General features: G+C 37.8%; 1 long non-coding RNA gene across 1 annotated transcript; it reads left to right on the top strand.

The window, feature by feature from the left end:
* The first annotated feature begins 2526 nt into the window (after window positions 1-2526).
* On the top strand, window positions 2527-10437 carry LOC109369940. Its single transcript, XR_002119628.1, has 4 exons — window positions 2527-2628; window positions 4264-4350; window positions 7576-7691; window positions 9869-10437. It is a non-coding gene; the product is annotated as an uncharacterized LOC109369940 (long non-coding RNA).
* The last annotated feature ends 590 nt before the right edge of the window (window positions 10438-11027 follow it).

The raw sequence follows: 11027 nt of genomic DNA, 5'->3' as shown, positions 1-11027 counted from the left end.
GCCAAAGCTTCAAAGCAATTTTCAGATTTCATGGATTACATATGCTTCAGAAAAGGATAATTTTTTTTTTTAAAGCACAAGGAAGATGCACTGAAAATATGATGCAATATTTTCCACTTCATTTTTTTTGTTACTCTCAATAAGAAGTCTATTATGTATCTTTTCTCTGGCACAAATATTCACAAATATTCACAAATGAGAGGGGAGCACTTTGAAGGGGACAGGTCTGTCTTTGTAACTAACTTTGGTGTAAGTAAAGCAGAGGTACTGATTAAATGGGTGGCACACAGCTTTGGTGTTGCACATCTATTCCTGCCGAAGAGAGCTACTGATAGAATTCAGGTGTAGGACCAACTTCAAGTCTTTGCAATGTAGCTACTCCAGCATGCTTGAAAGACCACGGGTTCTAACAGCATTTACCACATGAAACATTTAAGGCTTTCTTCCACTGTCTCAAATATTTTGGATATACATCCACTTAACAATAAGTCTCTTCTTATTTTTTTTTTCTAAGAAACCATTTATATAGTAACATTGTCCTTAAGGAATCACATCCAATTCCTTGAAATTCAACCAAACTATTTCATCTCCACATCAACACTTGTAAAGTGTCTGCACTGTGCCTACCGATGCTCCATTCAAGGATTCAAAGATGAACAAAAATGAAATATTTGGGTTAAAAAAAGAGATGTGTGAGAACTCTGGTAAGTCTGTTACCCACACAAACAGATCTTTTTTTCTAAGATTTTGCTTTTTAAAATACTTTTTTTTTAAAGTCTTATATATTGGGAATAACTCACAAGGAAGATAAAGAATACTTGCATCTCCGATCATTTTGCTGATAACTCCAATAGAGAACAGACACCTTGCAGGATAAAGAAGGAATTGTTGTAATGACAGAAAGATTAGAAGGTAATGTTGGCTTTTAGCCAGAGGGCTTGTTAAATCTATGAAGAAGTTTCAAAATGCCCAAGACCATAGCAATTTATTTTTTCTTTAAATAATGAAAGATCTTCCCTTTTCCTGATAATAATCACAACAAAATCAAAGACTCTTGATATTTTTTCAGTATTTAATGTTGGTTTTGACAGTAACTATCAGACACTCATTGCTATTAGTGGAGATGAAATCCGGGCTGCCCAAAGCATAAGCTTATCAGGAACACTTCCACTCAGACTTCTGAGAGGCATAAGTTTATGGGAGATGACAGGCAATTAAAAGCACTGACACCTTATTATAAGGAGTAGAGATAATAATTGAAAAATACAAACACGCTTGGAGTTGGGGCAAACAGAGTTCAGTTGCCAAACAGCCAAATGCCTTCATCAGCTAAGCTTGGTAACCTGCTGTTTGTCCCTGAAAATGAATCTTGGACATCCTTCCATAAAAAAGCTTTTGGAAAATCAAATGTTAATTTGTAAATGTGAAGAATTTGACTTGCTTTGTAGCTAGAGTTGAAGATGTACTAGCACCATATTCAGATTCAATTCATATTTGTAGAAAGTTAATAACATACGTCTCTTTGGCTTCAAGTATTTTTTGAAAATAAGATAAAATGACTGAAGATGACCAATTCCAACACCTGCTCCTCTGCCCATACCATCTTGAAAAGACTAGAAGTAATACCAAAGCTACAAGGTTAATACTGGGTAGTTCACCACTCAGTAAAAACTTTTAGATTACTGTGATTTTATTTTATTTTGAATTTTATTGTTATTTTCTAAGATACTTGCGCTGGTTTTGATAAAGAGACATGTCAGTTGATGGCTGTACTCCTATTGCATTACAATTAGCATATATGCTACAGTAAAATACGTAAAGTGCATTATGAATGTCTTATCGATCTCTTTTAACAACAGCAATAGAACTTTCTTCTATCAGTGATTTATCCCATCTTCCCAAATCCTAGCAAATAACTCAGAACTCACTGCTATGTGCTGAAATGACAACATGAAGAATAGCTGTGGTGCGTAAAAGCATCTAAGAATTATTACTTGGCCTTTGAAACCAAATGCCCTAATCATCTAGAGTCCAATCCATGATTCTCAGAAAGCCATAAAGCTTTTAAACATTCATTCTATGCTTCAAAGAGTTACATCTCAGGAATTTCCAGGGCAAGTCGTTGAATTCCCTGCACTGGTAGCATTCACCTCCCAAAGATATAAAATTAACTTGGTTGCATTTTAATGGATTTTAAATCTGGACATTTTTAATGCACCAAAAAAGATAGCTTTGGATCGAGTATTATCTGTTTAATATGTAAAGACTATTAGTGTAATATGGGATAAGGAGAACTCTCCCATATCTGGCTGATCTGTAATCAGAACTGGATTACAGCTTTTAGGACTGACAGGCAAAACTGGAAAGCATGCATAAACATCTCCACTCTGCTACTGATTCTAAAACTCTCCCAGTTTCTGCATAGACAGCCTGAGGAAATAGTTACCTTAAGATGCAGGGTGTTCTCTTACCTTTATGACTCTAATTTCTCTTGTAATGAGATCATAAGCAGGTAGAACACAATGAGCACCAACACAAGTGACTATGATTTTGAGTGAGCGGATCTCTTCATACTTATATTATGTACCCTTTTAAACTCGGCCCAACACTAAGTAGAAACTTATCTGTGTAAGTAAACAACGTATCTGTCATTTAAAAAATAATGGTTTTTAAATACCCCACATTCTACTGAGAGTTCAAAACAGCCTTACACTGCAGATAGATTATTTCCTATTTGCAATGTTACAAGCAGCAATTCTATTTACTTGCTACAATGAAAGTTTAGAGATGTTTTCACCCCAGGATCATGTAGAGACAGATGTGATTCCTAATCATATTCAGTGGATCCAATACAGCTGGCCCAGATGAGCCCACCATGAACAGTGGTGCAGAAAACAGTTTCTGCATGCTTCTCGCACCCCCAAACTGGATAAGATAAGCAGACCTTCCTTCCCTCTCATGTTACCCTTATTTTTTTCAATGTGAGGACCTGAATGTGTTCCACCAAATTTTAAGGAGCAGTTTTGTGAGAAACCTTAGATGCATCATTTGACAAAATGCACTGCTCTTCCTTAGAGAAGTCATCCACGTTGCCCCTCTTGCTTGCTTTATGGGCCTCTGCTTTGGCAGAGATGAAAATACAGAAAGGCTTCATCATAAGATCAGAAACAGAACAGCAGCAAGACGAGTTAATTGCTTTGATTCCCAAAACAATTATTAGTTCTTAACGACAGAATCAGCTGGAGGCTTTCATTAAAAATGCTGCAGCTATTTGGTATCGTCTTCCTGCTGCCTGAAGGTCGGAAGATACAGTCCAATCTGCCAGATTCATAGGCTTCCCCACCACCTAGAAATTATTTTAACCTTCACAGTGTACAACACAGAAAAGGAATCCCTGCCCACTCACTCACCTCAATCAGGTAACAGAAGGAGATTGCAGTTCAGGCAAGTGACCTTGGGGTAAAACACCCGTCCCATTTTTCAATCGTTATGCATCTCGCTGTTCATTTGGTGCTCACTGAAAACCATTTTTTAACTAAGAAATCAAAAGCTTTGAAACGTGTTACTTCGTGAATTTTGGCAAGTTTGTGTTCTGAGTACAAAAGATAATATTTTACCTACCGCACCTCTCATTATAAAATACAGCCTATCCTCTGCTTTGGAAAACTTGCCCCATTTTTCACAGGGATTCATTCAAAAAGCAGTAAAATATCTAAAGATGAATTTGCCCCCTTTTATTTTAATTAAGACGACTGACATTTTCCTATTGTGGTATCTTCAGAGAGATGACAGATGTCTCCAACAGGTTAAAGAAACCTTCACAAAAATGAAAAGAAAAAAAATGAAAGCCTTACTCTCCATCAGGATTCTAATTTCGTACTCCATCAGGACTTTTCCTCATTTTTGGAAATGTTATCACAAAGTCCTCCTTTTTGCATCTGTTTGGAACTATGGCATACGCTAATTTGGATTTATTACTGTTGCTGTAGCCACTGAAACAGACCCTTGTGAGATAAAGGTTTTCTGATGCACTTTGGTTTTGCACATATGATTCACTTCAGCATTTGTAGACATATGGTTTGACAATGCGATAATTTGGAAGCAGGGAAGATAGTAAACACCTGCTTTGCTTTGAGTAAAACCAGGACTCAGGAACTGGCACTAGAAAACAGTGCCCTGTTTATGATCTTTAAGTTAGACTATGCCTTTCTTTTTGAGATATCCTGTGGCTTCATAAATCAGAACCATTGGTTATTTATTCAGCACAGATCCTATGAAGGTTTAAACAATGTGCTACACACTGCATGAGAGCAGGACGTTCCTTCAGGATGTGTTCTGCAGGTCTGACAGGTAGGCCTTTCAAACAGAGTAATTCTACTGTCTGCACTGACTGCTGAACCTCTGAAGAGAAATACCTTGGGAAGAAAAACTGCTTTTAATGGCTACTTGATCTCATCTAAGAAAACAAGAAAAAGAAGCAACAACTGAGGCTGAAGTAAGGCTCTGTGCATTAATCTGTACGTAGCTCACATTGGCATCCTGAATTCAGGGTAACACAAATTGGTGATGCTATCATTTAGGTTTTTTCCCCCGGTAGGTAAGAACTCCTCAAATTAAAGGCTACAGTCTTCCATGTTGTAACATTTAATGAATACATTTAAAGTACCACTTCTCTAATAAAGGATGACTTTGGAAGCCACAAGAATTTACTGTAAGAATTATCCTGACATTTTAATATTTCACTTTGAAAATCGTTTAGTTTTAACTAGATGTTGCTATTTTTAGAGCTAGCTGGAAAAATGATTTTGGTCTTCAGAATATTAATCATCTACTTACAGCACAGAAGCAATTAAAAAGCAGGAGGGTGAGCACTCCATAGGTTAGCCCACCTTCATCAGAAGCAGCAGTGGTGTGCAAAAATCCATGGTTCTGAATGGTTCTGACTCCATTAACGCTGTGAAAAGAACCACAGTGCTGATCAGACATAAAGATGGTCCCTCTCTACTGCACTGTATGGTTCACTTCCAGACACAAAGGGTTTTAGACAACAACTGGACTTCAGTAAGTCTTTACCCTTATGGTCTGCCTTCCTTACTTCTGTTTTCTTGAGCTATTAAATCTCCAAACTAAGCCAAACTAAAACAAAAACAAAACAACAAGCCAAACCCAGAAAACCAACCCCAAGCGAAGCAATGTAACACATTAACAACAGAATGCACAAGTGTGAGCAACTAGCTCAGCTGACTTATGTTAGGTTTAAAGATGACAGTGCTTTTTTAATCTCATTTTTGGTACATACAAAAATCACTAGTAGTGATTTTACTTAGTGGTAACAAAGCGTGCTGAAACCCATTGCTTTTTGCAGAACAGGAAAAAAGAACAACAAAGATAAGGAAAGCATGCTCAAACTATTCAAGAACTCGTCTTTAGAACTTCCTGAATTTTGAGATATGGCAAGTTCTCAAAGCCTGACCAACAAAGCTGTCCTTCCTTCCTAGTTTACTGAGACAAAGTAACACAAAGCTCAACAATCCACAACTTTTAGGAGCAATCCATGCTTGCTGTCACATACCACTAGAACGAATTGCAAGGATAGTTAAAGCCCTTATTACATTTTTGAAACACTGGGGTAATGCACAGACGCTGTGGTAGCAGTGCTCTGCCCTGCCTTTTTGAGGGCAGTAGGGGGACAACAGGAAAAGTGCCAACTTTCTAACAGCTCAAAAGCGTTGACTACTTATTTGCACCTGATACTAAAAAAAAAGCAATTCAAGACAAAAGTGCAAATCCAAGTGCCTGAACGCACTCCCTCCCCCTTACTGCTACACCAATAAAGGAGAGCTATCTGTATTCAGTTTTTACATAATTTCGTTTCTTAAGTAGCTCCTCCCTCAGCTCTTTCTTTACTTAGGCCACAGATTTGCTTGTCATGGACACAGCATTTTCTGTATGGAGAGTGCACAAGAATTCAGGACCATCTGGATGCTAAATCGAAACATCTTAAAGCTCCTCAGCACGTGGCTCAATTCCATTTTGCATGTGTCTTACTGAACCTTCCTTTAAACTGCCTGTGTGCAATGATCTCTTTTCAGAAACTACAGAAGAAAAATCAGCAGCATGATGAATGAGAATCACACAGCTAAATCCCAAATCACAGCTCTATAAATGAGCATGCAGCCTCTTCTATTTGCACAGCTAACCTTGTCTACACACTCTATTTCACATATTTTACTGTATTCCCCCTCAAATTGGATTTTTTACTTCATTTATGCATTGCTATTAACCTCCTTTTTGACAAAGATTGCTGTTTTATTACCTTCTGCTATATGTCAGGTTTACCTAGTAAACTTTCTGCCAGAGTCCAAAGGCTAGAAAGTGAACAAAAATTGCTGTAGTTCAGCAATGAAAAGACTAATTGCTTAATTTAGGGTTAAGCCTTGCATAAAATCATAGAAGACAAGAAAAATGTGCCAGTCAATAGCAGAGCAATTTTTTTAAGCAGGATTATTATACTAAAAAAATGAAATAGACATACCATTCTTTATTAGTCTCATAGCACTTGCTTATGTAGCTAGCTGTTCTATATTTATCTCATTTTCATCCTGGACAGAAGTATATGCTAGCTGCATGAAAGAGCATCAGCATCCCCTCATGTTAATCTCTGTTCTTTCATATTGAGGGCAACAGAAAGGAACCAATGACTTTGGATCCCATCATTTGTTGCATCTAATCAGACTAATTGAATTATTCATCTAATTCATCTAATCAGAATTGAAGCCCTTTGAACTAAGCTTTCCACTCTTAAAAGCAGTCACAAAAACTATTTATTATCCAAAACTTCACTAGAATATGAATGCTATTGTACCTCCTTGAAAATCCTGTTTCCTCTCTGCAAAGAAGTCAGTACATTATGTAAACAAATAGCTTGATTTAAATATGGTCTCCCCTGAAAAGTTCACATTTGCTTTGACTGCTTAATTCTATTTTACAGGAGCAAAAACATTTAACTTTAATGTGATGCATTAGCAAAACTCCAAACACACCTCAGCAGAAGATATTCAGTTCAGAAGTTTATCTGCAAATATTTATCTAGAACAATAATTCTTTCAGATGCTCTGTAGATAATGGATCCCCAAACAGGTAATTGTCCTTAGGGCTCCTCAATCACGTGACAGAAGTACTACAGTTGAATTAAGCAGAAATAAAATACATTAGGCTCAGGCCACAGAACAGATGCAGAGATCAGAGACATAACATTTTGTCTTTTCTGAGGGAACTGAATCATGGCACCTGTAAGGTCAGAATACATAACCCAACTTCAGCTTGCATGGAGAGCAATTTGTTCCATGACAGGTTTAGCCAGTGTTTGCATGCTAAAGCAATTGTTAAGTGCAATGTGTAAGAGATAATCATAATGAAATAGGTTAATGCATTGCTTCTTCCCTACAGCCTCAGACACACTGGATTTTTATCACACTACAAACACTCGGATACATTTGTAGCAGTCCAGAAAGAAAATGGAAATCTATTATTGCCTCAAGTTACAAACCTTTTTTTTCTTTTCTTTTTAAAAAGTGGAGCATCAGCTGGAGAAAAAAGTTTGTTCTTACCAATTTCACATCTACTGGTTAATTGTTTTTGAAAACAAAACTCAGATCAGTTGCTAGTGAAGTTACTACAAGAACAAGAAGGTATGTGTTCTAAATTCTCTTAGTTTATAAGAATGTGAAGAATATGGAAAGGTAAATCCACAAATTTAGTTTCTTGTAGGGCCCCTAGAAAGACCTAATGCAACTGCTGGTAATCAGCCAGAAAGAGAGCTCAAAAAGCTCCTTGCCACTGACATTGTTCTTAACACATCCCGTTTTATAACTTTAGAACACTGTGCAAACAGTAACCAGTCTCCTCAACACTCTTGCAATGTATGCTTATCCACAGAGAGGTTAAGTAACTGACAGGAAGACAAAGCAGCTCTAACCTTTATTGTCACTGCCCCAAACCCACACCTGGGTAGAAGACATCAACACTTTAAAGATGCGTGTTTCCTGTTGACTGAGGTCTGGATCAGGGAGGTGAACTTCCTGAGAAGTCTGATCTAAACTGCATGCAGTATTTCAGTAGCAGAATTCTAGGCTTCTTAATTTAGCAACTCAACTCCTTTACCAAAGAAGCTTGAAGGGAAGGGTGTGGTTCCGTGATGCTTCATCCAATGTGGGAGGCAGTTGGCTTGTTTCCCAAAATTTCTTCTCCACCTTCCTGGCTCCACAGAGATGTGGAATTTTATGGAGACATTGATCTGGCAATCAAAGAGCACTTTTAATCACCTTCCAGAGGAACAATACTTTCAAAACTCGTCCATAGCCAAGAGGAGGGCGGGGATTGTCAAAGGAAAAAAAAAAAAGTTTACATGAGTAATAGAAATACAGTGAGGAGATAACAGCTGTAACTGAAAATATGGAAAGTGACAGAGGAATGAAAAGAGAACTGGGGCAGTTTTGGAGGCGCTTGTTCCAGGTTAAGTATGGACACATTTTGTGGATAGACGCTACAAAGGCCTCATATTTTACATGGTAGACAAATTTGTCTGGACAGATTGAAGGAAGTTCTGCCTACAGAATACGGAGTAACACAGTAAAATCTTTGTTTCGCAGTCCACTTGCTTACTAGGCATACCCAAAAAGAGATGGACTAGATGGAGCAGATGCACCAGCTAGCAACAAACTTTGCCAACTTGGCCTCAGCATAAGGTTTTACCACAGCTTGCTGGAGGCTCCATGACCCTTCTTCCTGCTAAACATGAGGGAGAAGAGGAAGCATAAGAGACTGATGAAAAATCCCACACAAAACCAAACCTTCCTTTCTTCCTCCCACCTATCCCCCGATTTCTTCTTCTTCTGCCCACCCTTTGTGCCAGCAGACTCCCTTCCTGCCAATGCATACCACTGGCACATGACTTCCAGTTACCACCAGCAATAGCTCAGACCCCGGCAGTGCTCTAAATTACCTTTCGCCCACAAGCTACGCAAGCCCAAGTCAGAGCAAGTCAGAAGGAAGATTACATAAAGAAGTCTGTGCCAGGTGTCCAGGAACCACATTTCTTACAAGGCAAGAAGGTGCTGAAACACGCCAGCTTTTACCTGCAACTCTCAGCCTTAGTTAAAAGCAAACAGCAACAACACTAAGTACTACTTAAATGGAGTTTCTTGCCTAGAATCTCTCGGACTCACAAACTGAGAACATAACTTTTATGTTTAATTCACATACTTACCATTTGCAGCCACACTACTCCAAGCAGCAGAAACAAACAGGTCAAATCAATCACAAGCTGGGGACTGTTATTATGGTACAGCGGGGAAAAGAGACAACAAATTTGTCTCTTACTCCTTATTGAAAATTGCAAATATACGAAACCTCCTACTTTCTCCTCTTTCAGAAAAAAATAAACAATATTCAATCATTTTTATAAAGTTAGCACAGAAATAGCATTTTTGTCTTTTTGATGGACAAAGGCATAAAACTGCTGAACTGATTACAAATGCGCTTTGTTAAAAATGAAATCTTCCAGAAGTTCATTCCACTTCTGCTTCACCCAAAACGTCCTTTTCTGTTTAAAAACAGAAGGTAAACTTGTAAGTTTTCTTCTTCTTCTTCTTCTTTTTTTTTTTTTAAGCAATCATGTTCATACTGCAAGCAGAGTAGAAAATTAGTCAGTGACAAGCTAGCTGAAAATACTAGAGTTCAAACAAAAATTATCCCTGCTAGAGTTGAATCTCTAGGTATGAGACATTCTTTTCTTCCCTATCCAAATACATCTGCTCCAGGTATATCTACAGCTTGTTTTGGTAATCGATCTTTTCTCCCCTTACAGAGCACCACAATGCACACACAAATGATTGTCAAATTTGATGGTCCAAAAGGAAGCACAAGAAACCAACAGAGAACTCACATAGGCTCTGCAAAATAAACAGTATTTGCCATCCTGCCTTACAGTTAATAAGCAATCAGTGGTGCCTCCCAAGCATCTTGTCATTATAACACTTCTGAGCACAGGATTGCTCCTGTTTTTGCCATGCAAAGAAATTATCTTAAAGGATGGCTGCTATTTTTAGATGCAGCACTGGAAATTGAGCAAGTCATCTCTGAACCGTGAGCTCATATACCTTAATGGAGGTGAAGATGTCTGGGATTAGACTCTATTTGCAGTGTATTGTCAATTAAAAAAGGTCATTTAAGGAGTTCTTAAACTGCCTCTTCATTTACTTGAATTACAACCTTGAGAATAGATTATATAGTACTGCATACCCACAAAAAAAGCTGTTTGCTTCATTAGATCCACTGTTTATTTTTAATTAAAATACTTGACCTTTTCTTCCTCTGCCATTCCTAACCCCTAAGGTACATCCAGGAATTCTTCTCCTGCCAGTATTCCAGGGAGATTTGACAAGGTTTAAACACATAGAAACTCCAATATGCAGAAAACAACAAACAAACAAACAAAAACCCTTATGTTTCACATTTCCAATTTTTTTCTTCCCTTCAATATTTGAGATATGTTGAATAAAAGCAAGCACCTCAGGTCTTTGTCCAAAGGTACTCCAAAGGGAGAGATGAGAATCTAAAGCCTTAAATAGTCGTCAGGAAGAAAAATAATTCTTTCTTTTTTCTGGCTTTTCAAGGCTTATTACAAAATATTCAGCTCCCTCTTTTGTCTCTGACAAGTTGCCCCCTTGCAACAATTTTTGCACACATCAACTATCTGCTTGAGTTACTTAAGACCAATTACAACGCTCAAAATATAATTAAAATTCATGCTCTGTGGAAAGCCATCCACCAACTTGATGATTAAGTGTTTTCCATGTTTTCATAACTATAATCATAACCACTCCTAGCCCTGGAAAGGATAAATGTCACCAATAAGTCAAAAAGCACATAGCTTTGCTGTTTGTTCACTGCTTCAAGAACTAGAGTCCAGATAAGAATACCATAATTACCAGTGACCCAGACAAACCATTACTTCAGCTAACAGC

The sequence above is a fragment of the Meleagris gallopavo genome, chromosome 14, assembly GCF_000146605.3.
Source record: "Meleagris gallopavo isolate NT-WF06-2002-E0010 breed Aviagen turkey brand Nicholas breeding stock chromosome 14, Turkey_5.1, whole genome shotgun sequence".
In the NCBI taxonomy this organism is placed as follows: Eukaryota; Metazoa; Chordata; class Aves; order Galliformes; family Phasianidae; genus Meleagris; species Meleagris gallopavo.
This window is presented reverse-complemented; position numbering and strand designations above follow the sequence as displayed.